Consider the following 27,022-nt stretch of genomic DNA (forward strand, 5'->3'; position numbering starts at 1 on the left):
GAGCATGTGTAGCTTAGTGATAGAGCACATTATTTGCATACAGAAGGTTCACCGCCCACTGTGGTGCCACCTCCAGAGCCTCCCTGCTAATGATGTGTCTTTCCCTTCTGGGGAAGCCTCTTGAGAAATATCTGGCTCCAAGCTGGCTCCAACTCCACCCCATATCCAGGGACACAGTGGCTTCACCACAAATTTCACAGAGCCAGCCTCTACAGAGGAGTAGCTCCTTGTTTACCCAGTACTGACACTCAAGGTGTAAACCACATGAATAGAACCCCTCTGCCATGCTTCACCTGTTTGTAACTGGTAGGCTCATGTTGGGATGCTGTAGTGCAGGCTTTCTCAAAATCGGCCCTCCAGATGATTTGAGACTACAGTTCCCATCATCCCTGACCACTGGTCCTGCTAACTAGAGATCATGGGAGTTGTAGGCCAAAAACATCTAGAGGGCTGAGTTTGAGGAAGCCTGCTGTAGTGATTTGCTCAATAAAGCTTTCAAAACTTGTAGATGTGGTATTGAGTACATGTCCAAGTCCAAAGAGGAGAGCCAGGACAATGATAATTCATGATTATCTAGCTGCATGACAAAGCCATAAAGTCAACTGAGAGTGAGGCCAATGCTTTCTGAATTCACACTACACTCATGTGAATAACCAACTGAATGTGCTTGCCTATTATGAGTAAGGGCCAGAGGATGTCAATATTTCCCCTCTAATCTGGTACTATTTTTAAAATTCTTATTGCAGTTTTTTTAAAATAAAAAAATCATTAGTAATGTTGATTTCTTTTTATCATCATTGCGGCATGGAAACTTTCTGAGAGAATGAAATAACCACTCCAGTTTTGCAGAGTGCTATATTACCAATCTTAAGATGTGACCCTATTTCACACTTACCTGAGAGTTAGTCCCATTGACTTCAACAGTGCTTACTTCTGAGTTGACTGTCTGTAACTCTCTTTGTAGGAGCATAGTGGGCCCTCTGTAGTTCCTGCTTCAGAGAGACCCTCTCTAGCAGCTTACAAGACCATGTGTTGGAGCATATACAGCTGTCATTCTCAGCACCAATGGTCTGCTGAAGTATTCATACCACACATGACAGCCTTGACATATTAACTATTATATCGTAAATTACTCTGGGATGCCTTGTGGGAAGTGATTCATAAATGAAATTGGTAACAGTAACAACAACAACAACAACAACAACAACAACAACAACAACAACAGAAATAATAATAAATCTTTTTTTAACAGGAAAAGGTTTCAGTGAGTAAAAAAAGGAATGACAGCAGGAAGAATGTCAGCATGAGACTTTTGTGCAGACCAAGTTCAGGAATAGTTGCTAGCATCTCTTGAAATATGTACAGTTTTTGCTTGTGGGGGAGGGTGTTTTTTAGAGGACTGAGTGAAACCAAACCAACCCTGCCAGTTTGGAAGAAGCCTCCTTTTGTTATGGAAGTCCATCTGGAGCAAGAACAACCCTTATCCATAAACGTAAAACAAAATGTTCCGGCAGCAGAGAAACTTGCACCATGGGAAGAAAGTGGCTTCTTGGCCATTGAAAGAAACCGATCAGCAACTTCCTCTTCCACTGCAGAGAATGAAACCTGCCCTGTCAGATGCCAACCAAGCTGCTGCTTGTTTTGTTGTGCACGTTGCTAAGCAACAAGGCTGTTTTTGCTTATTTGCCTCCCTTGGGCTGTTTCACAACACTTAGTAACATATGCTGCTCCCCCCCTTCTTTTTCCTCCCCCCCTGCACATCTGGTTTGGATTTTTTGACTTTTAGTACACTTTTTGCACAGTGGGCTATTAGCTTTCCAATCCATCATCTGGGCAATCTGCAACAGATAAACCACCCCAGACATCCCAAGGGAATTCCTCCAGGACAGCACATTCGAACTTGACAGGAAGTTGCAGCGCTTGTCATAAAAGGCTGCTCCTCCCCAGTCAACAAAGCCAAAAAAGCAGAGCAGGCTTAGAGCCTGTGATTCTACTGCTAGCCTCTACTACTACTACTACCACTGTAGACTCTCAATACAGGTTTTCTTGGGTACATTAAATTAATTCGGCTTGGGAAGCAACTAAATTCAGTATTGTGTCAAGCTAGGAAAAGCCACACCTGTAGTGGGAATCAGGGGAATTGCCTCCCACTAGGAAACCTGGTCACTGGCTTTTGTCTCCGTGCACTGGAATAATCAGAAAGAGCACATGCCAAGGCATGAGAGCCTGTGTTTACATACTGCAAAAGCATTCTCTAGTACTTCTTTCTGAGATTCTCCCTAGCCTGTTAGTGTAACAGAAGGCCTGGGATGCCATATCTTGCAATCAGAGCCTCCCAGAATCCTGGCAAGGAGTAGGCCCATCCAAAACACCACAGAGAGTGACGTCATGCTAGAACACAGCTTTCATTTTAGAAGCAGCAACTACTCAGTCCACATGGCAAGGCAGAAAATATTGAGACACTGTCTGATTAAGTTTCAGAGAACAAAGAGAGGGAGAGAGGGAGAACAAGAATATTTGATGCTACAGAAGGAAGCAACAATATGTTTTTCGTTGCTATACTAGCACAACTTAGTAGATAGTACTAAACTAAACTTAGTAGTTTTTTGCAGATAAAGTCGCTCAGATTCGGAAGGAGGTAGACTCCACCGTGGGAGCAGGGCCAGGGCGGGAGAGTGCTAGAGCTCTGTCTAGTCATGGGATCAATTCCAATCTGTTACCTCCAAGGATGTGGACAGGCTGCCTGGACGAGTGAAACCGACCACCTGTCTCCTTGATCCTTGCCCATCCTGGCTAATAAAAGTGAGCTGGGAAGGGCTGGGCGATGGGCTCCGCAGTGTGGTGAATGCTTCCCTCTACGTAGGAGCCTTCCCAGACCCACTGAAAGAGGCGGTCATTAAACCGCTTCTTTAAAAAACATCTTTAGACCCGGCCAATATGGCTAACTATCACCCAGTCTCAAATCTACCATTCCTGGGCAAGGTGATTGAGCGGGTGGTTTCTGAACAACTCCAAGCACGCCTGGAAGAAGCGGACCATTTGGATCCCTTCCAATTGGGATTCAGGCCTCAACATGGGACTGAAACTGCCTTGGTCGCGCTGGTCGATGATCTCCGGCGAGCTAGGGACAAAGGTGAGAACTGTTTCCTAGTTCTGCTGGATCTCTCAGTGGCCTTTGACACCATTGACCATAACATCCTTCTGGACCGTCTAGAGGGGCTGGGAGCTGAATGGGGTAACTGTGCCCCTGAAGGACCAGGTGCGCAGGCTGGGAGTCATTTTGGACTCACAGCTGTCCATGGAGGCACAGGTCAATTCTGTGTCCAGGGCAGCTGTCTACTAGCTCCATCTGGTACGCAGGCTGAGACCCTATCTGCCCGCAGACTGTCTCGCCAGAGTAATAATAATAATAATAATAATAATAATAATAATAATAATAATAATAATATGTTATTTATACCCCGCCCATCTGGCTGGGTTTCCCCAGACACTCTGGGCGGCTTCCAACCAAATATTAAAAACAGTACAGCATCAAACATTAAAAACTTCCCTAAACAGGGGCCGCCTTCAGTTGTCTTCTGAAAGTAGAATAGTTACTTATTACCTTGACATTTGCTGGGAGGGCGTTCCACAGGGCGGGTGCCACTACCGAGAAGGCCCTGGTTATCTCCTGCTTGGACTACTGCAATGAGCTCTACGTGGGGCTACCTTTGAAGGTGACCCGGAAACTGCAATTAATCCAGAATGTGGCAGCTAGACTAGTGACTGGGAGTGGCCGCCGGGACCACATAACACCAGTCCTGATATATCTATACTGGCTCCCAGTATGTCTCCGAGCACAATTCAAAGTGTTGGTACTGACCTTTAAAGCCCTAAACGGCCTCGGTCCTGTATACCTGAAGGAGCATCTCCACCCCCATCATTCAGCCTGGACACTGAGATCCAGAACCGAGGGCCTTCTGGCGGTTCCCTCATTGCAAGAAGTGAGGTTACAGGGAACCAGACAGAGGGCCTTCTCAGTAGTGGCACCCGCCCTGTGGAACGCCCTCCCAGCAAATGTCAAGGCAATAAGTAACTATTTTACTTTTAGAAGACAACTGAAGGCTGTTTAGGGAAGTTTTTATTGTTTGATGCTGTACTGTTTTTAATATTCGGTTGGAAGCTGCCCAGAGTGGCTGGGGAAACCCAGCCAGATGGGCAGGGTATAAATAAATAAATAAATAATAATAATAATAATAATAATAATAATAATATATTATTGCCTCAAGTAGCCTATAAGCTTCATTCTGCTCTGTATAACATCAAACCATAGCACAACCTTTCTGAATTCTTCTACAAAAAGCATTTCAAATAACTGAATTTCAGTCATGTATATCGTGTCGTTCCATTCCACATGTTAAGCTTTCTAGTTACATACCTAGTTTGCAAGAGCTGCAGGAACAGTAGTGGCACAGCCAGGCAAACGGGTGAGACCAGGGAGTGGGTATGCACAAAAGTGGGCAACCACACCTTTACCACCATAGAGAGAAGGAGAGAGGGAGGAAGGGATGGGACGGAAGAGACAAGTGGGGAACCAGTAGGCAGCAGAGCTGAATACCCATCCAGGATGTTGCCTCAGGAGTACAGCATTTGAAAGCTTTACTAGAGTCTATAATGTATGAACTCTATAATGTATGAATGGGATGCGGGTGGCGCTGTGGGTTAAACCACAGAACCTAGGGCTTGCTGATCAGAAGGTCGGCGGTTCGAATCCCCGTGACGGGGTAAGCTCCCGTTGCTCTGTCCCAGCTCCTGCCCACCTAGCAGTTTGAAAGCATGTCAAAATGCAAGTAGATAACTAGGTACCGCTCCGGCGGGAAGGAAAATGGTGTTTCCGTGTGCTGCTCTGGTTCGCCAGAAGCGGCTTTGTCATGCTGGCCACATGACCCGGAAGCTGTACGTCGGCTCCCTCGGCCAATAATGTGAGATGAGTGCCACAACCCCAGAGTCGTCTGCGACTGGACCTAATGGTGAGGGGTCCCTTTACCGTTACCCTTTATAATGTATGAAAGTTGAATTCTGAATGTGCTTCTATTCCATCCATGAGCCGAGATGCCTGTTTTAAACTTGAAATGGTGTAAAATGAAAGGCTTGACTTTCCCTGGGAAGTAGATAGCAAACAGAGGGGACTTGAAAATACTGTTCAAACAAGTTTCCAGCTTTCAGCCAAATCTGTTGTCCATAGATACCTCTGGGCATTCCCCTCCAGTATCCACCCAGGTCTGTCTGAAGTTTGAAAGGTATGTTGCTGGCGCAAAGGGGGGGAGGAGTTTTCACCAAGGGTAGCTAACTAATTGCTAGGTCTGAAAAGAGCAAAGCTGGCCCTCACTACACACACCAATAACTCACTACGCTGGTAAACAATAATATTTCTGTGATTGTGAACCGTAAGCTGTCAAGTAGAGCAAATAAAAGTTAGGTACAATTTTCACTTCCTTCCAAAAGAACTAAGGAGTTCACCTCCCCACTCCAACCCCCCCAAATAGTTTTCAATAGGTCATTTAGGCTGCAAACAGATACATTTTCCGAATGTTTTACCCCCTACTGCTTTGGGGGATTTAGCCACAGTCTTCCTCCAACAGCTGCATAACCAGGCAAACATAATGAGAGAGAGCGCGGGAAAGTGTGTGTGTGTGTGTGTGTGTGTGTGTGTGTGTGTGTGTGTGCGCGTTACTTTGGTGGTTGTAGTTTGGATGCAAGGAAAGAGGACTACATGGAACAGGGCCTATTGGCTTATTTGCAAATATTTTACATGCCAGTCAATGTTAGTTCTAGTTCTGGAAAGGTGAAACTGCAATCTCTTCAGTGGGACTGTTTTCAAAAATAACCAAATAAGAAAACGTTTTTAATGGTGGGTCATTGGTATGCAGGAAACCAAACAAACTTGGCTTGTTTCCATCTCTTATCTTTTTAAGAACCACAAACCATGTGCACATGTGTTCATCCTTCACTTCACTTTACAAAACACCCTTTTAAAAAGTTTCAAAGCTTTAAAAAAGTGAAAGTAAGTTTGTTGCTTGGTTCTACTGATGTCATAGTTTAGCTATCCAATAGATGCATTAATTAGCCATGTCATCTCCCCTTCTCTCCCTCTTCCCCAGCTATTTCCTTGAAGGAAGGAGGAAGATATGTAGCTCAGTGGAGGAGCATTTGACTTGCAAGCAGGGGGCTCCAGGTTCAATCCTCACCGCCTCCAGATAGGGCTGGGAATATTCCCTTTCTGAAACCCTGGAGAGCTGCTGCCTGTCAGTGTAGACAATACTGATCAGGATGGTCCAATGGGTCAGACTCACAGCTTCCGGTGGAAAGTTTCAGGCAACTTCTGGGAATAATCTAAGAGGCAGGGGTTCTGGGGAAGGCTTGATCTGTGCCAAAAATTCATGGAGACCTCCGTTATGACAAGTAGGTGGTGTTGTCACCCATTCCAAGAAGAGTGGAAAAGATGGCTATATGGCATCCCATGTCCACGGACTAAGCTGTGCTTGTCTTGCATTTCCCAGGGTTTCCAATGCATGGATGGAACAGATCTAGGAATGAATCTGCTCTGCCAAAACTCCACAGTAGATTATGGAATCTGGAATGGATTTCACAACCCACTTTGAGCTTCATTATTTCATCAAATCATTAGATTTGCTATTATGGAGCCAATCATACTTCATAGTGTTGCAAAACACCTTTACAAATCTTTCTTTCTTTCTTTCTTTCTTTCTTTCTTTCTTTCTTTCTTTCTTTCTTTCTTTCTTTCTTTCTAGTTAGAACTTCCTTGTGACCCAGAAAACTTAATTTTCTTATCATACCTAGGGTTGCCGTCCATATCTAGGGTTTTTTCGGCTGGGGGGGGAGCAAAGTTGTTGACCCCAGATGCATCTGCAACCTCCATCTCCACAGCAGTAGGCACTTATTGACCACGTTCAGTCAAGGACCTTCGCATGACTACTTTTCTCTGTTCATAGAAAGATCTTCGCAAAGTATGTTGCTGAGGTTGCCCTCAGGAATCTTTGTAACTAGCCAGCCCCAGCAACAAAAAACCTAGGCCAGACCATGGTTAAGAAACAAACAACATATATTTACAGGGCTCTTGGTGGAATAAACTGATAATTTTTCCATCAGTTTGCCACCAGACATGGGATTAAGCTGAGAAAAAACCTGACTCTGGCTGGCACATTGAACCAAAATAAAGAAACAATAAGTTCCCCCAGATTTCCTTGCCCAGAAGTATCAACAGCATATATATATATATATATATATATATATATATATATATATATATATCATTTTCAAGAAGATTTGACACTTGTACATTATGTACCAGGGAGCAGCAATTCTCTTTTCTTCAGTGGATGCAGAAATCTCACATAAAAATTGCAGTCTTGAGCTCATTGCATACACACTATATTGTTGAAACACATGCAAAACACATGTTCACGCTCAAAGAATTCTGAGCATTCTGTAGATTAATCCCTCAAAACAATTCCCAGCAACTCTAAGCAAACAAAGAAGGGAGCCTTTATGTTTCTTAAAGGCTAGTTCTTATCTTGGCTTATTAGAGTGGTAGCCAACATGGTACTCTCCAAATGTTGTGGACTACAACTTCCATGAGCTCCAACCAGTCTGGGCAGGGATGATAGGATTTGTAGACCACAGATAAAGGGAAGGGAAGGGACCCCTGGACAGTTAAGTCCAGTTGAATTTGACCATGGGGTGTGGGTTTCATCTCCACTTTCAGGCCGAGAGAGCCAGTGTTTGTCTGCAGACAGATTTTCCGGGTCATATGGCCAGCAGGACTAAACTGCTTCTGGTGCAATGGGACACCGTGACAGAAGCCGGAGCGCACAGAAAGGTCTTTTACCTTCCCACCACAGTGGTACCTATTTATCTACTCATGCTGGTATGCTTTCAAACTGCTAGGTTGGCAGGAGCTGGGACAAAGCAACCGGAGCTCACCTTGTCACACAGATTTGAAGTGCCAACCTGCAGAGGTTGTGGTCCACAACATCTGGAGAGCATCATGTTGACTATCTCTGACTTACCAAGCTATGATTTTCCAAATTAGGCATTTGCCAAATAAGTGTTACATATTACTATGAGCCTTTTATATTCCGAGTCTAGATTCACTTTTGCCTTAAATGCACAAAGTGTGGTGAAGTGGCAGTTAGAAGACCAGGTCCTTCAGATTTTTAAAGAACAAGTGGGTGCCTAGTCTGCTCCAAAGGCCCGGCCTGCCATTCCGTCACAGATTGATGTGTTCCTACTGAAGATGCATAAAGAAGGTTCTGGGAGAGACCTGGGTTAAGCAAAAATCCTTAACATTCCTCTGTCATCTCTCTCTTCTCCCTGGCGGTAAATAATAAACGCAGCCCACATTTCAAACAGCCTTGAGTGCCATGCCTCTCCTCTCTTCTTTTGTTTTTTCTAGAGGTGTGGCGATTCCTTTTTCTCCCCACCCTCTGCTAGCAATTCCCTTCCACACCCCAGAAAGAAAGAAAGAAACCCTGCCCAGAATGCCGTCCCTCCTGGTGGAGTGAGCTCACTGTGAATTTTCCATTCAACACAGCACTTCTTGACTGTTTACCAAGACTCTCCTTCCAAAGGGTTATTTTAAGCTCCTCATTCATTTCTTCTTTAACCTATTCTTAGTTCTATTTCCTTCAGAAACCATTCAAATCGAGGTTTAGGCCTGGTTGGTTATGGCACAGAAACTGCTCTGGTCACCCAGAGATTACCTCTGTCAAGAGAGAGACAAGGGAAACATGTCCCTGTTAATTCTTCTCGACCTCTCAGTGGATTTTGATACCATCAATCACGGCATCCTTCTGAAGTGACTGTCCAAACTGGGGTGGGTGGCACCGATTTGCGGCGATTCCAGTCCTACCTGCATGGCCGTTCCCAGAGCATGTTGTTTGGAGAATGCTTTTCAGCCCCGTGGAACCTTCAATGTGGGGTTTCACAGGGCTCAATCCTATCCCCTATGTTGTTTAACATCTACATGAAACCGCTGGGTGGGGTTATCCAGAGGTTCGGAGCACATTGTCAGCAGTATACTGACAGCAGTATACTGATAAATCTCAGCTCTATTTCTCCTTTACATCAGGGGAGACAGTGGAAGTGCCTTGTCTCAGTAACGGACTGGAGCCAACAAACTGAAACTCAATCCTGATAATACTGAGGCACGATTAGTGGGTGGTTCCCTAGACTGGATGGGTGGGAGATCACCTGCTCTTGATGGGGTTACACTTCCTCTAAAGGAGCAGGTTCGTGGCTTGGGGGTACTCCTGGATCCTTTGCTGTTCCTTAAGGCTCAGGTGGCCTCAGTGGTCTTCCATCAGCTTCAGCTGGTGGCCCAGCTACGCCCCTCTATGGACAGGAATAGCCTAACTACTATTGTCTGTGCTCTGGTAACCTTAAGGTTAGATTACTGCTATGCATTTTATGTAGGGCTGCCTCTGAAGACAGTTTGGAAAATTCAGCTAGTGCAGAATTCAGCAGCCAGATTGCTCATCAGAGCAAGAAAGTTTGAGCATGTAACACTGATCCTGGTCCAACTGCACAGGCTACCAGTTAGTTTCCGGGCCCAATTCAAAGTGCTGGTTTTGACCTATAAAGCCTTAAACGGCTCAGGACCACAATACCTCAAGCTCTTTCCATATGAACCTATCCAGACCCTGAGATAATCTTCTGAGGCCTTTCTTTCTGTGTCTCCTGCTCAAGAGGTCCAGAGGCTAGCAACACGAGAACAGGCCTTCTCTGCAGTGGCTCCCCGTCTGTGGAATGCTCTCCCCCAGGGAAATTTGCCTGGCACCTTCATTATAGACCTTTAGGCACCAGGCAAAAATGTTCCTTTTTAACCAGGTCTTTGGTTGATTTGATCAACATCCTATGCCCTTTTAAAGTGTGGGGGGTTTGGGGGGAGGGGTTATTGGGTTGCTGTTTTTATTTTGGTTATGTATTTTGTGGTTTTATATTTTGATTCTATTCTGTGAACTGCCCTGAGACCTTCGGGTATAGGGTGGTATATAAGTTCAATTAATAACAATAACAATAATAATAATAGGTACATAGTCTTGCAGAAGCCAAACATCTAGATGTTTAGCATTTAGAGAACAGAAGGTATTAGCAGTGCTTTTCTTCTAGAAAGAGGGTGCTTATTACAGTAAGTGCCACATTTTTAACCAGTGCTTTTCTACTAGGAAAAAAGGTGCCAATACTGCATACCCTTGAGTACCCCCAGAAAACAAAAGCACTGGGTCTTAGAAAGATTGCTAAGTGAGAAATTCAGCCACCTTTGATAGGAGGGTGGCCACTGTATGCTCTACTCATGATTTCTACCTGACTTGACTCCTTCTCCTGGTACAGGGTAGCATGAATGGCACTCAGGTAGGCTAGACTGTTTCCTTTGGACAGCACAGGGCTCCTCTAGCTATTGAAGAACAAAGATGGGATTTTAAGAAACTTTGATTTCCAATAGTGATTTAGGTTTTGTGCTCTAGGATAGAGGGGGTTAGACATGCTCCCACCAAGGCTGACCTTCTCTTCCTAGAGAGCACAACTCTGCCTGCAATTATATAGATCTTCCCAAAGACCAAATATAAAAATGAGGCATTTATATTCCATCAAGTGTCTGTTTCTTTAAATATAGCTTTTGCACAATGTATGCAATACCAAAATCATTCAAGTGCAATACAGGATGTCTCAAAGCCAAAGTTCCTTCTCTTCCTAGACAACACACAAGGAGACTCCCTCAAGAACTTGCTGGTTGGTGGCCAGGGACAGCATGGATTTTTCCTGCGCTGACCAACTTGCAAGAGGAAGACTCCATTGGCAACATTTCCACATTTCATCCTGTGCAATTGCAAGCAGAACCACGTGTGTCTAAAGCAGGCATCCCCAAACTGCAGCCCTCCAGATGTTTTGGCCTACAACACCCATGATCCCTAGCTAACAGGACCAGTAGTCGGGGAAGATGGGAATTGTAGTCCAAAACATCTGGAGGGCCGAAGTTTGGGGGTGCCTGGTCTAAAGGACCACCTGCCCCATATGAATGTAGGATGCTAAAGCTGGCTAAGGCCCTTCTCTGGTTACCCCCTTCTTCAGCTCCCAACCATTCTCCTCTGTCAGAGGTGTGTGTCTTGCACCACCGAAACTATCTGGCTTTCCTCAGGTACAGAGGAGGATGCTAGCCCAAAGCCAATATTGAAGGAATTGCCAAGGCAGCTGAGCTCTCTATAGGGAACGGAGACAGAGAGGGGATGCCATCTTCACTTCACCTAAAGCAATAAAATGTCTTGTACCAGTCCTGCGAATTGTATGTCGTGTCAGCCACAGACCTTTTTTATTTTCCCAAACATTTCAAAATATTGATTAGACTTAGTGTAGAAATCATGATATGATTTTATGATGCTGCTGTTTTAATAACATTCGCCGTGTTTTTCTCTGTTTTCATCTTAAATTTAAGTGGAAAGGCAAATAAGAAGCAGTGGAATGGAAAGGGAATGCTCTCCCCAGGGAAATGTGCCAGTTTTTAGGTGTCAGATGAAGACATTTTTGTTTCCGCAGGTGGACGGTGCTGCTCATCTTTTAGTGGGGGGGGGGTAGGACTTGCTCTTCTTATTGCACTGTTGGGTGAGCATTTTCAGAATTTTATATTCTGTTGTCTTCAATTAATTATTTTTTGCCTTGCTGTTAAGTAGCTTTAAGATTTCTTTTTAAATTAATGCAGGTGGTGGTTATGATGATGGTGGCAGAGAAAGAGTTAGGTCCCAATTCATGCACTTTCCAGGCAACCATCCAACCTGCATGTAAGGCAGTCACTAAGGCTTGCCACTTTAGGTGCCTACTAAAGTCTGATTTATGCAATTCTTTCCCCTCAAAAGAAATGAGGTGGGGGATAGCTGACAAAACAGGGTTATGGGGGTGGGGGGCTTCTGCATGAGTCACCTATGTTAAATGCATGGAGAATGGGGTATAGGTCCACTCCCTCACCCCAGAATTTGCATCATCACCAAGGAAGAAAATAACAGGCCCCAGAGATGGGCAAGGGAAGAAGTAAGATGTCGGGGAGGTAGGCCTGCCAAGGCTAGTGGGGTGCTACCCCACCATGCTTAGCCTTGAGTCCTCCAAGCCCACTAGCCAGTCCAGGGAGTGTCCCACACAGCCTGCTTTCTCCTTTAGTCTTAGTGCTGACCTTGTAGATCTCAGAAGGGAGAAGGGCAGCAACAGCAACAGGAAAAAGAATTAGTTGACTCTGTTTGTCACTGGCTCCTTGCCTCCCTCCCTTCCCGCCCGCCCCCCACCCCCATTTTTGTCCTAGTAGTCCTAGTGGGTTTAGAAATGTATACCAAGACTCACTTCTAGCAGGAATCCAAGGCAGCTAACAAATCAAGAAAAATGAAAAAAATGTCATAAAAACCACCGTATAAACATCATAATGTACTCTAGCAAGCACACACATGTACACGAAACCAAAGGCTGCCCAGGACACAGCCTCACCTCCAGATCTGAGAATCTACTTTCAAAGTTGAGAGGAAGAAAACACACACTTCTGCCCAAGGAAACTTACAAACCTCTTCAATGACACAGGAGCCCAACAAACGGCACCATGTTGCCCACTCTGTGCCCCCCCCCCGTTTTCCTGGGCTGGCACAACAACGGCAACACTTTTCATGAAATAAAAAACATGCCTACACCCAAAGCTTCAGCAGCAAAATCTGCTTTTCAGAACACACTGTACTCTATTCAGTGTGACCACAACATGAACCGGAGCCAACGATCTGAGCTGGAACTGTGGCATGTGGGATGCCAATTTGGGCTGCACGTGTCTGGGGAATGCACATGTATGCATAATATTTCTGGATCAAGCCGTCTTTCCAGCCAGGATCATAATAAGATCTTGGATGGTGTTTGATTCAAGCAGAAAACTACAAGGCAATAAATATAGGTTTTGTGTAACTAATGGGATTAGACTCTGCCCGGTTTCCCCAGGTCCCAGATTTTTCCTAAGCAGAATCTCAACGCAACACGGCTTCAATCTCATGAAAGCACAGTGTTGCAGAAATGCATAAAAATCAGGGATGTACTGAAAAGGTCCTCTAGTCCTAGCATTTGTATACCAACATAGCCCAAGGAGGTAAACCAATTTAACCTGTTAATATACAAAATGTAATAGGCAACAAAGCAAAGAGTGGCTGGTAGGTAAAGCAGAACTGGCGTGGTCACTTCTGAACTGAGATCTGAATTCAAATTGCCCTTCAGGACCCTCAGTTGCCATTTCTCAGGTGGTTCACACAAAACAAAGTAGCAATCAAAATTAAATAGAAGCGGTTTCTATTATGACTAGCAACTCATACCAGTAAATGAAAGCAATTTAAAATTACAGATGATCTATGTAACAGCTATCAGTCTAATTATTATTATTATTATTATTATTGTGGGAGACAAAGATGATTCTCTAAAAAAAAGTTACAATGAGACTATTTATTTATTTAAAGCAAGGATGATGAACCAAGGGCCCATGGTGCCCGCCAAACTGTTCTTGGTGGCCTGCCAACCTCCAGTCACAATTAATTAACAGTGGTGTTGAAATCAGTGGCAGTGGGGAAATTGGCATCTGTTCCCCCCTTGTGCACACTGTGTCCCTGCATGCAGGTCAGAGCACTCAAAATGGGAAGGAGCACTCTGATCTGCCCTATCGTTTCCTGGACCATGCTGAGAAACTTTGGAGCTGATTGGAGCACTCCTTCCTTCCTCTGGAGCCCTCTGACCTATTCACAATGGCAGCACCCAAGGGGGAACAGAAGACTTTGTGAAGAGGGTGGGGGAATAGGGCAGTGAGAAGCTATCAAAAGGGAGGAGACAAAAAGAAAGGTACAGCATTGGGGAGGGAGGAGTTGTCAAGTATCTCTGTGTGTGTTGCTGTGTTGCTGTGTGTGTGTGTGTGTGTGTGTGTGTGTGTGTGTGTGTGTGTGTGTGTGTCCAACGCTGACATGCGGTCCCTAGAGGGTTGGCCAACAGTGAATTCAGACCTTGGGCTAAAGAGGTTCTCCACCCTTGATTTCAATGTTCATTTAGTCCACCTTTTAGCCAGAGATTTACTAGGTGGCTCACAAAACACGAAACTGTTCAGAACAGATTGGATGGACATCAGATAGGAGATAACAGTAAGACACAAATAGAGCAGCAGCAAAAACAGCAATGCATCGATCAAATGACAATGTAAACAGGAATCAAGAAGACTAGAGCCAGAAGAGGGCAATTTAAAAACAACAAAACTAACAGCAGGAAGAAAAGAAAGAAAGAAATGAAATGAAAAGCTCAGAAGGAAATAATGCTTTTACCTGGCACTGAAATTATAGTAGTGTCAGTGCCAGACAAGTATTCTTTGGGAGAGCTTCCTCCCAGGGCATCGCTACTGAACAGTAACACTATCCAGTAACACTACCTTATTCACTTCTGGAAATGGCACTAGAGAAGGTCCTCTGGTCTTAATCGTGTCCTCCCTCAAAAAGGGCACGTGTTGCAGTGAGACACCTCCTGTCTTGTGGGTGGGTAAGATTAGTCAGCCACAACACCCAATTGGCAGGTCCCTCGATGTTGGGGCTCAATCTGGCCAATGGGACGCAGTGCAAACGGATTGAGGGACCTATGTATACCCATGCACGTGACTCAGAGCTTCCTCTTTTGGCTCATGCATTCAGAACACCCGCCCACCTCTCCCTACTTTTAGGGCTTGCACGCTTGACCTTGCTATGCCGTCGTGTGTCGTCTATCGTTGGGACAGGGCCACGGCAGGAATTTTCCCCACTTGGCTGATTGGCTGGTGCCATTTGGGTTTCGCCTGCCGCATAGCAAATCATCACAACTTGTAAGGTTGCAGATAGGCACTGGTTCAGGTGATAGGGATGGGAAAACGGTCTCACCATCCCTATGTGAAGGGTATTCCGTTAAAGGAATCCAGGGACTCAAATGGTTTGGTCAACCCCTGAGAGGGGGTTGTGCCTGTGCCTGAGTCCAGGGGGACATCTGGGTGGCGGACATAGTCTGTTCCCAGCTTTCCGCCTATCCAGGTGTTCACCCTTGGCTGACCTATGCTGGTGCCCTGGGTCAGCGCTGCCTGCGAGGGTGCAGGGAGCTAGTCGAACCAAAGCCTATGCAACCACTCAGTTGCTGTAATCAATAAAGTTGTGGCCTAAATTCTGCCAAAAACCAAACTAAAATTTGAGTCAAATTTGGCACTGATTTGGCATCTGCTTGACCTTTTCTGATTGAGAGGGAGGAAGAGAAATGCCAATAGGCATTTCAAGATAAAATTATTTGATCCATAATTTGGGGGAAAGTTTAGCAATGTAAACAAAAGAGAGGATTTTATTTTTTTACACACACAATAGCCAGATTCTATGCATGCTTTCAAATATGAAAACCCAACTAGCTCCACAAGACTTACTCCCAAGTAAGTGCTTACAGGACTGCAGCCTTAGACATTTCCACAAGAGATGTGTGTTAGGGAGTGATACACACGAGTCTGTTATGGTTTCACTGACAAGCATAAAATATTATTGAATCTCAGCCCCAGACCTTAGTGTTCTCCTGCAGCTTGAGAAGCATGCAAGGTGCATCTCTGCCTTCCAACATTTTACAGGGGCAAGCAAGGAGCACCTGCCATCCCAGATATTAAGGTAAAGTAAAGAGATACTGTGGGGCAAAAGGAATTCAGGTAACTCTCAGGCAAAGGGTGTGGCAATAATAAGGGAGAAAAAAGGTGGGGACAAATATATCCAGTTTGGCCAGAGAGAAAATTCCTTCTTCAGACTGGGGCGTGGTTAAATAATCCTGAAAATGAAACCAACACCCACTTCTTAAGCATAAAATAAAAAATAGCTTCTAAGCAGCCTGGATCCAGTTTCTTTCATCCAATAGACCACCACAATTTGTAGCAGACAGTGAGATGGAGGAATTCTTAAAAGTTGCGGTGGGTTTTCCCCCCCCATCCATTGCTTTTGAGGATGTGCACAGCAGACGGTCGCTTCTGCTTTCACCTCAAAATTAGAAGTTAAATTATACAGAACTGTAAAATAAAAATATTTTAAGGTGATGTCCATTTACTTCCATTTTTACCTTGGTCACTACTCTCATAACCCGACAGAATTCCAGCACACTGGGTGTGAATTTTTCTTTGCAAATATTGCAGATAGTATGCCTGACATTTGGAGGGGGTGGGGGGGAGGGAGTCCACTAACAAACACGTATAGCACACAAAAAAACCCACAATGGCATCATATTGCTTTCTGATATTCCTTACTTCCTGTGCCTGCTTTTGCTAGTTTTGATAAAGTCCCAGTTGTCATCCCAGTTCTGGCTTTCCACCTCCTGATGGCATTGACCATCTGTTCCATCCATTTCCAAGATACAGACTCGTTGCCCGCGGCATATTTATTCACTATCAATCAAGTATAGATGTAATTATTACAAACTGTTCTTTCAACAATCATGACTTTTTGTTTTCTCTTGACTCATGCTTCATCTCACTTTGGAGTTCTTCTATTTGACATCAGCAGTCTTATAGTTTCTCTTCACAGCATCATCTCTACACCCAGCAAACCTACACCTGCAAAGTCAAGATCTTGATTTTCTTAATACTCCTACGGTGGGAAAATGACAGCCCACCAAGCTACATCCAGTTTGTGGGAGCTTTACATCACCTGGCTCCTCCTTCACCTAGTTTGCTCCTGGCCATATTTTCTGTGAATGAAGCACCCAAGTTGTTTCCTCTTCAGCTTTATTCCCATCACCTTTTAAAGGTAGCCCAGGAAACTGCACAGTCTTCTGAGACACCTAGTTTTTGCATCGTGGCCAACTGTATCATTGCTATCTCTGCAACAGAAGTAGATGCTGCCAATACAGAATCAATCACAGCCAGGTGACTGTCCCTTGGTCTGCTCTGGAAGTCAATCCAGGCTGGAAACCACCCCGGCCAGTTGGTATATGTTTTTTCCGCAGTGCAGAGGTTGGGCCCTTTGCCATACAATCTGCATATCAGATGTAGCCTTCAGGTTGAAAAGTTGGCCTGTTCTTCAACTAGTACACTTTCGCAATGCAGAAAGAAACATTTCCATAGATTGTGTAGTGAAAAATTAACGATTGCCCATTTATTATTTTGAAGTCAACGTGCACCAAGCGTTAATGATTGGCACTTAGTTAACAGAGCTGATTAACCAAACACTTTATGCTGCAAGTGTCTTCAGCTACAGCAGAATACAGTCATACCTCAGTTTAAGTACTCTTTGGTTTGAGTACTTTCAGTTTAAGTACTCCACGGACCCGTCTGGAACGGATTAATCCACGTTCCATTACTTCCAATGGGAAAGTTCACTTCAGGTTAAGTATGGACTTCCTGAACCAATTGTGTACTTAAACCGAGGTACCACTGTACCTTCCTTTTTGTACAGTCTTTTTTATGGCTACGTAGTATTTCAAACGTAACCCTTCATGTTACCCACCATACATAGTAAACTCTTGTACTCTGTACATATAAAATGTACTGCCCAAGTAAATTTATTTAAAAAAGTGATTTCTCCACAGTACCTATGACAATTATGACCACCAGTGATTCAGCCAGGTCAGTGTGATCCAGGAGGAGGCTCAGTGCAAACGAGGATCTTCAGAGAGAATGCAAACCAGTCATTGACTTTAGCCTGTGTTCCCAAGTCTCAAGACCTACTAGGCATCAACTTTTGTGTCTTAACTGGATTCATCTTCATTTGGTGTACGGCTTCCAAGATTGGGAAATTTTTGCCATTCTAGATACATGTTATAGAATTCAGCACAACGGGGTTCTTAATGACACACTTTTGGTCTAAGTTGGAAAATGTAAAATGAATTTTAAGCAAGCAAATTTGAGCATAGATCTATTCCAAAAACCAGTTTTCCATGGCATAAGTTAGATCTCAGCCAGTGGCAGGACTGATGGACTTAATCAAAATTTGGCACTGAAATGTGTTGCTAACTTGGGCTTATTTTGAGTGGTAGGAAAGCAGCCCAAGTTGAAATAGCAGTATTGTTATTAAGAGAGGTGCACTCTTATATATGCCTTTGCTTTCCTTTGCTTCTAAAGTCAAATGAGCAAAGAGAGAATAGATGAAAATATGTCATCTGAAAACGGGTCCCTGAAATGATTGGGACCACAAGGAAAACATTATGAGACATTATTTTCTGCATTCGTCCATCACAAATTTGGACTTCCCTTCATAATGGCATATAAAGGTAAAGGGACCCCTGACCATTAGGTCGAGTCACGGACGACTCTGGGGTTGCGTGCTCATCTCGCTTTACAGCTTCCAGGTCATGTGGCCAGCATGACTAAGCCGCTTCTGGCGAAACCAGAGCAGCACACGGAAACGCCGTTTACCTTCCCGCCGGAGCGGTACCTATTTATCTACAGTACTTGCACTTTGACGTGTTTTCAAATTGCATATAATGGCATATACTGACATACAAAGAAGGACTGGGGATGGTATTACAAAGCACAACTCTTTCTCTGAGTTATCAGTGTTTTTTTCCTCCTCTCTCTCCTCTATATGTACATTTTCTGTTGCTCTTGATTATAGCCAAAATGTCAGAAAACCACATGGGAATCTAAGTGACTACAGCAGCAATCCTATACTGTACCCATTTACTCTGGACCAAGCCCCATTGAATTCAGTGGGACTTGATGCTGAGTTGACATGTATTGGATTGCACTGAAAATATCTCTTTTGGTAATCACTAGTGTGCCTCAAGCCAAATGTAATTTAGATGAAAACTGTTATGGGGAATGTACTTTGCCTGCCTAAACAGAAATATTATAGCAACCACTTAAAAGATAATTGATAAATGCATAAAAATTATTATCATTCAAACTGCAAAATCAGTTAGCAAAATCCAATGAAAGCTTAAACATTTTATTGCGTTAATGATATAAATGCATCAATTTACAGCAAACGACAACCAAGAATTTGGCAGCCTTCCACAGTATTTACTTAAAGGTGATAATGCATTTTAAAAAAGCACTTGAAGCAGAATTTGTATTAAACACCAGTGAACTTGCATAGATTTATTATCAAATGCTTTTAGACTGTCTGTACCCTGCAGCATTTTCTTTTTATTTCTAGAAATTAAGGACAAATAATATATCATTTGGAGACATCAAGTAGCATGACAATCTCTCTGCTCTCCCTCCCACTCCTTCTCAATCATGCTATTTTCTGTTGGGGCGGTAGTGGCAAAATTCACTTATGCAACACCCACAGACTGGCACGCACTTTGGCAAATGTAAACTACACTGGCATTGCAAACGCGTGCCATTGCTTAATGCCTTCTCCTTGGCCATTTCACTTCCATTTCAGGAGCCTTCTTTAGGAACCTCTTGTGCCCATATACCCCTTACCACAGTCATCTTCCCTTCAGCTGCTGCAACTTCTCTTATGTCTCTTCTGTCCACATTGGGCCTTATCATTATGAAATGCTGAGAACATGGCAACAAACATGGGTATGTAGTTTCTGAACCTGTTTTTTAAGTGGTTGGGTCAGGTCTCCTTCTTCTATAACTGGTTGGTATCAAATTGTGTTTCCATGCTTGCACAATGGATTTCCATTCCCACGAATGGGGTTTCCCCTTCCTCTCCTCCCCCTGCCACCACAGCCCTGAAGTCCATAGCTATCCCACATGGTTGAAAGTTCTGTGAAACCAAGCAATGTTATTATTATTATTTATAGCCCGCCCATCTGGCTGGGTTTCCCCCGCCACTCTGGGCGGCTTCCAGCAAATACCAAAATATCACAGATTAAAAACTTCCCTAAACAGGGCTGCCTTTAGGTGTTTTCTAAATGTCAGTTAGTTGTTTATCTCCTTGACCTCCGATGGAAGGGCGTTCCACAGGGCAGGCGCCACTACCGAGAAGGCCCTCTGCCTGGTTCCCTGTAGCTTTGCTTCTCGCAGTGAGGGAACCGCCAGAAGGCCCTCAGCGCTGGATCTCAGTGTCCGGGCTGAACAATGGGGTGGAGAATGTGTCTATACATGATAGCAGACCGTAGAACGAATCGTTCTTAGACAACTCATACTCTAGCTGTGCCGTGTGCACAAGGCAAGAAATGAAAGAACACAACTCAAGCATGCGAGTCTCACTTCTAGATGCGCGTATATCACACTTGTATGTCCAGTGCATGGAGGCATGCATGTGGAAAACAAAAATCAACAAATTAAAGAAACATAGCATAGAAAGAGTGAAGGGGGGATTAAAAGCATATGGCGACCAGCCAAAAACTCAGAAAAAAGCAAGCCAACTTGGCAACTCTGAATACTACCCTTGGCTTCACCCACAACACTGGAGTTTCACTCTAGCTCTTCATGCAAGGTAAACCTTGGGTGAGGCCATTTTTCAGCACAGACTGGCACCATTAGACTATTGGGAGGGCCTTGATACTGTATATATCTCAGCAACACAGGACCTATTCTTGAGGGTCCCACCCTATTAGTTTGTTTTTGTTGCACTAGCTCAGACCTGATGTTTGCTGCCTTCTGCCAGCTAGCTGATGAGCCAATAAGCCTCAAGGCTTTGGTACGAGGCCACCAGATTCCTAATCACCACTGTCGTTCTGCTCAGACGATCACTTTGGTAGTCTGAAGACATTGCAGTGCTGATCAAGAAGGTTGCCAGATGTCTATTAAGTGGTTATTATGTGAAACTCATAATTAATAACCCTGTGTGACAGATGCACAGATCTGTAAATAAAGCTAAAAACATTGCTGTGAAGTCGGTTGTCTTGATTGCTTGATTGCTTTGGGCAACTGAGTGGGCAGGTGTTTGAAAAAAAGAACCTTAGTGTTCCCCAGTGTTCCCGTCCAGATTGCCTCAAATCACTCTTTGGCTTTTGGAAAGTGACACCCGCCAGCTACAAGGAGGGCAGAGAGAAGAGTGGAGCTAGTTTTGCAATCGGAATTCAGGGAGTGGCAAGCAGAGAACTGAAAGCTCGGCTAAAGCGAGCTAAAACTGGAGTGGTACAAAACACTTCCCCATACAGAAATTGTATATCATTATTTTTTTATGGGGGCAGGTAGTGCAATAAGTCATAGACCAAACTGGAATACTCTGACAGACAGTGGAATCAGTAGTATTGTATGGAATATAGCTCTTGCATGAAAACTAGCCAATCAGGTAAGACTGGCAAATGGACAAACTAGCACTGATGACAACTGCAATGCTTTATAATATACAGAAATAAAAACAACAGGCAATTGTAGTCACCAGGCACTCATAGCAAGCTATGGGCAGACATTTTGGAACAAGGATAAGTAGGAAATACTATAAGAGACTACAATACTTCCCCCCCCCAATGTACAATGCAGTGAAACATGCAACAAAAGTCTTTGTATCAAGCTATTAATGTTTTGTGATTTGTAAATGATTTTTTAAAAACTCCTTTAAAAACCAAGGTTCATGCAGAGTCAGTAGTTCTGACAGGCACACCCCAAACTTCGGCCCTCCAGATGTTTTGGACTACACTTCCCATCTTCCCCAACCACTGGTCCTGTTAGCTAGGGATCATGGGAGTTGTAGGCCAAAACATCTGGAGGGCCGCAGTTTGGGGATGCCTGTATTATAAGGACAACACAAGTCTCCAGTGCTTTCTTATCTGAAGAAAGCAAAATCCTTCAGTATATCCATATATGCTGCAATATATATTTGAACTGGGCAAATTGAACAGATAGGCCAACATGTATCAAAACCAAGTTTATCACCTGTATCACCCTTGGTCTATTTTAATATTCATTATTTCTTAGAAGTGACATAGTTTCTTCTGATGAATGGACTGGTATTATCTAAACATAAAATCCTGCATTCAGCTTTCAATTGCATTTTGGGGTGAACATATTTACAATAGTGTTTGTAAGACATTAATATCTAGGGTCAGATTCTAGGCTGAGAAAAATTGAATTTCCATCATGTTTGTCTCAAGTAATTTCCAAATCTTATCAAATGCCAGCCAACCTTTTAAGCAGAAGTGTGAATGTTCAGCTGTGTTCCCTCACCTGCATAACACAAGGTTAATTGCTATAATGGGCAGGTGGAAAGCAAACCATATTAATGGATAGCTGCCTGCTCCAAAGTCTCAATACCCCCCTGGCATCATATTACCAAGCAGGGTTTGTAGCTAAATTGTGCCCTCCCAAGTGATTTCACAATTAAAATGCACATGGTGTGCCTCTGGATCATGTTAATAAAATCATTGTCTGGGGAGGGACCAAATTTCTTTATGTCAAAGTACCAATTTGACTGTATGCCATTTATATAATAATTTCTCAAGGTTTCAGTCAGTCATCGTATTTCCCAAAATGGAGCTCAGCCAGTGCTGGTTTTATTGTAAGCAGTAGTTACATGTTCATATGGCAGTAAATTGGTGGACAACAGAGGGAATAGGATAGAATGGCAAACATACAAAGAAGATACATAATTGGTATCTTCACACTTGGTTGTTGAACACTTGGCAAACAGTACAAATCTTAGAGGGATTATTGACCTAATCTAGGTTGAATTTTGATCCTGAGACTGTAAACATTATTTGATTATTTATTTTCTATACCACTTAATATATTAAAAAAATATCTCTAAGCGGTATACAAAAAACTGAGGCAACAACAGACAAAAACAAAATATTACAAAAATACATAGTTACATATAAAAATGTAACATTAATGCATATATATGAATCAATATCAATTTGTTTTCCTTCTGACACAAATAGATTTTGCTCACATGGCCTATTGAATTCAGTGGGACTTGCTCCAAGGACACTGAGGTCCAGTGCCGAGGGACTTCTGGCGGTTCCCTCGCTGCGAGAAGCCAAGTTACAGGGAACTAGGCAGAGGGCCTTCTCGGTAGTGGCACCCGCCCTGTGGAATGCCCTCCCATCAGATGTCAAAGAGAACAACAATTACCAGACCTTTAGAAGACATCTGAAGGCAGCCCTGTTTAGGGAAGCTTTTAATGTTTAATAAATTATTGTATTTTAATATCTCTGTCGGAAGCCACCCAGAGTGGCTGAGGAAACCCAGCCAGATGGGTGGGGTATAAATAAATTATTATTATTATTATTATTATTATTATCAATGAGATTTCAGTCTTAGTCCAACCCATTATCCACCCATTATCCATTATCCACTAGGTGACAAATAAAGACATGCTAAAAACTGTGCTTCCTATTGCTAGCTGATGACAGTTATGTGCTTCAGGGTTAGCCAACATGGTGCCCTTCAATTATTGCTGAACTACAACTCCGACATCTCTGATCATTAGCCACGGTGGTTGGGACTGATGGGAGTTGTAGTCCAACAAACTCCTGGAGGCACCATGTTAGCTACCCCTTCTGTAAAGAAGGAGGTCCTGATATTTATTATATTATATTATTCAAGATGCACATTGAGGCATTTGGTATGCAGGAAGAACTGGGTCCTTCTTGTAGTAAAAGCCTTGGAAACAGAAGTGCAATGATTAGGGTTGAAACCCCAAGCACACTTACTAGAAAGTGAGCCCCATTGAAGCATGAACACAGGATAGGGTTGCAAGAGTACAAGCTGAACCCCACGTTCAGTTAATGAGCAACTCACTGCCTTTCCTAGCCAATTGACCTTTAGGCAGGTCACGGTTCTCTAAGGTTAAAAACCCTCCCCCTCACCCGACCTGCAAAATGGAGATAGTACTTTATCTGGCTGATCCTAATTAATGACATGATTGCATGACATACTTTGGATACTTAGGAACAGTGCAGCGTAACCTATGACGTTGATCTGCCTACTTCTATTATGTAATAATCATCTAGTGCATGAATACTTGTGAAATATTGAAATACAGACGTTTGCATATTTCCTCATGCTAAGGGATATGTTGTCAACCTTATCATACAGATTCAGAAATGAAAAGGCAGGTGGAAGCGGGTAGCCTTGCCCAGTCATACAGGAAATCTGAAGCCAGACTAGAAAGCAACCCTAACCTCTAGTCTTATTGGTAAGCTTTAACCACAAGACACTCTTGCTTAAGACGTTACACGGCTCTGGAGATACTGTACACTGGCAAGGGTTTCTCAGGCCCAGTGTGTTTTGGAATGAAACCTTCAGGAACACTCTTGAATAACCATTGTTTGATTTAAGTAATATAAAATTCTCTAGAAAACATTAAAGCAAGGCCAACCACTCCACAAGACGATGCTCGAAAGTTTTGCTCTAAGGAGGACAACAGGCAAGATGAAAGGCAGACTTTGCCCTCAACCATAGCCAGAGTGATAGAGGATAACATTCCGCCTCCCCTGGAGACAAACAAATGGAGCCATGTCAATAGAGAGAGGAAAGCCTCTTTTGCTCTCCTCTGTGTAGCGGTGCTTGGAAAGTAACATTTACTTTAAAAAAAAAAAAATCAACGCTTTCCACTCCTCTCCAATTCAATAAACCTCCTTATTCCCAATGGATTAGGAGATAATCCATTTCTCATCAACAACACTCTTGGCTATCATCATCAGGCCACTAAAATGTTCGACTGAAATATAAAGGACTAAATGAGCCCTTTCAATTTCTGCACATCAGCTGGTTTTGCTATGAATGAAGCAAATGCCTCAACATTATCAGGTCATTAATCTTATCACAAATATTTTTTCTTACAGTTAGATTCACTGACAAACCTGAATCATTGCGAGCTAAAAATGCGTCAGGTGGAGTAAGCAGCATCCAGACATATCCTAGGCAGGCTGGCAGGATCCCATGTCAAAAAGGTAACAAATTAGTAGCTAGGATCATGTATTTCCATCAGCACTCAGGTAGATTAGTGGGCAATCATAGAATTGTAGAGTTGGAAAGGACCCTGAGGGCCCTTTGCAATGCAGAGTCCTGCCCACAGCCATCCCTGGGTGGGCTTGGACCACCAACCTTCTGGTTAACAGCCAGATGCACTTCCCCTTGCAGTCTTCAGAGTCACATCTCATGATGCTCTGGAAGGTCCCCCTAACCCCTCAAGACAGATTTTCAGGGGGCACAATGAGTTGTGTGGGGGTGAGGAGAATCAGCAACAATTGCCTTCCCCTGTTCTGGTGGCTGGAGTATCAGGTGAGTAGAACTCCACTAGGAGGATGCTCTCACTAGTGGGAGAAAACCCAGAATCCCAGTCCAGAAGCACTCCTGTAGATCCACTTCCATATGATGACCATCTACATCTCCACCCTGATTCATGTAATCACAATGGCTATTTTCTGAGCTGCAACAAATGTGCAGCCCATTCAGCCATCCCTGAGCATATTGAGGCACCAGATCTCAGAAACAGCACCACTACATGAGTATTGCTGATGGGCTGCAAACAGAGCAACACACACACACACACACACACACACACACACACACACGATCCTAAGAGACAACTTTGAAATAAAAAGTTGAGAAAAGAGTGTAGTTAGGCTTCACATTCCATTTGCCATTCTCAACATGATCAGTGTAGGGCTACAGCTCAGTGGTAGAGCACATGCTTGCAGAGGGTCTCAGGTTCAGTCCCTGACATCTTCAGGGAAAAGGGGTCTGTGTGATTTCCTGGGGAGCTGCTGCCAGTCAGTGTAGACAGTACTGAGCCAGATGGGCTAACGGTAGAAGGCAGCTTCTTTTTTTAGGTACAAGTCAACTTTAGGAAAGAAGAGCCCATGTCAAAAGGTTGGCCAACAGTGGGCATGCATCTCCCACTATTAAAGCAACTGGTTGTAACTCAAAAGAGACGTCCCATTTCAAGCCAAGGACTCCTTTACTGGAAAGCACACCCAGAGCCCACACTGGAAAATCTACTGAAGTATGAGAAACGAGGGAGGGAGGGAGGGAGGGAGGGAGGGAGGGAGGGAGGGCACTTTAGAGCGTCTTTAATCTTCAGGCTTTCTAATGGTTTTCATGCGTTTTGAACAGACTTTCACCAAGAAGCTGGCTTTTGATGATCCTGAGAGAAAGTCTTGGACCTTGTGGGTGTGATAAATGAATCTGCGCCTGAAATCTTTTGGCAAGCCTTCCTGCGCTTGGAGCTGCAGGGCTGACATGGAGAGATTGTTGCTTACACTTCAGAAGCCAGGTGCAGAAAGGATTCTATTGGCATCACATCCATGCTGGATTCTTCCCTCGGTATGAAGGAGAGTGAATTGGATTATATTTTTATTGGTAAGTAATACCCAGTAAAAGTGGATTTGAGCTGTGAGATCAGCTGTTTTTGTCAGCTCAGCAGTATCTATATATCCCTTCATCTTCCCCACTTTAAAAAAATAAATAAATCATGCATTGTTTGTACTGGTTTGTATTGTAGTATCCAACTGTAGATATGGCAATCTTAGTGGCATGGAGAAATCACATTTATGGCGTCAGAAACCATTGCCTGACTTCTGTGTGTCACCTTTCACCATAATTCATTGCGCTAGTAGAAATTTGTGACCATCCAGGAACTGTTTTCTCCTCGCCTTTTGGCTTATAAGCAGCATAGAGGCACAGGGCTGGCTCTAAGGCAAGGGTGGGTGGCACAATGCGCCAGGGCGCAGGGCTGCCAGGGGGGCACCGCACGGCTGTGCCCGTGGCAGCCACGCTGCGCCGACCAGACAGCCGCAGTGGGAAACGGGGCGGGGGGAGCGCGCCGGAGCGATATTCGCACCACGGGGCCAGGGCGCCAGATATGCTTAAGACGGCCCTTTAGAGGTAGGCTTGAGACCATCTTGGTTGTGAGTCCTGGAAGACCTGCTCCCTGCCATTTCCCACCTGTCCTGGTAGGGTGGGACCCTGACTGACTCCAGCTACAAAAGCTTAGGCTGAACAGAGTAAAACAACAACAACCAGGAAACATAAGACCTTTCAAACACCACCCACTTCCCATGCAATTGCAACTAGATAGAATGAGGCATATCACAGATTTGCATAAGAATTGCAGTGTGCCCCATCCACAGTAATTGCAGTTGTGGA

At 44.0% G+C, this 27,022-nt stretch overlaps 1 long non-coding RNA gene across 1 annotated transcript in view; it reads left to right on the forward strand.

Moving 5' to 3' along the window:
• Positions 1-26,358, forward strand: part of LOC148685041 (uncharacterized) — a 41,974-nt gene extending 15,616 nt beyond the window's left edge. The window contains exons 2-3 of the long non-coding RNA XR_015951035.1: positions 24,718-24,825; positions 25,991-26,358. This is a non-coding gene — a long non-coding RNA (uncharacterized LOC148685041). The remainder of the gene's footprint in view (positions 1-24,717; positions 24,826-25,990) is intronic.
• Positions 26,359-27,022: the final 664 nt, after the last annotated feature.

The sequence above is a fragment of the Zootoca vivipara genome, chromosome 7 (assembly GCF_965207765.1).
Source record: "Zootoca vivipara chromosome 7, rZooViv2.hap1.1, whole genome shotgun sequence".
Taxonomy (NCBI): domain Eukaryota; kingdom Metazoa; phylum Chordata; class Lepidosauria; order Squamata; family Lacertidae; genus Zootoca; species Zootoca vivipara.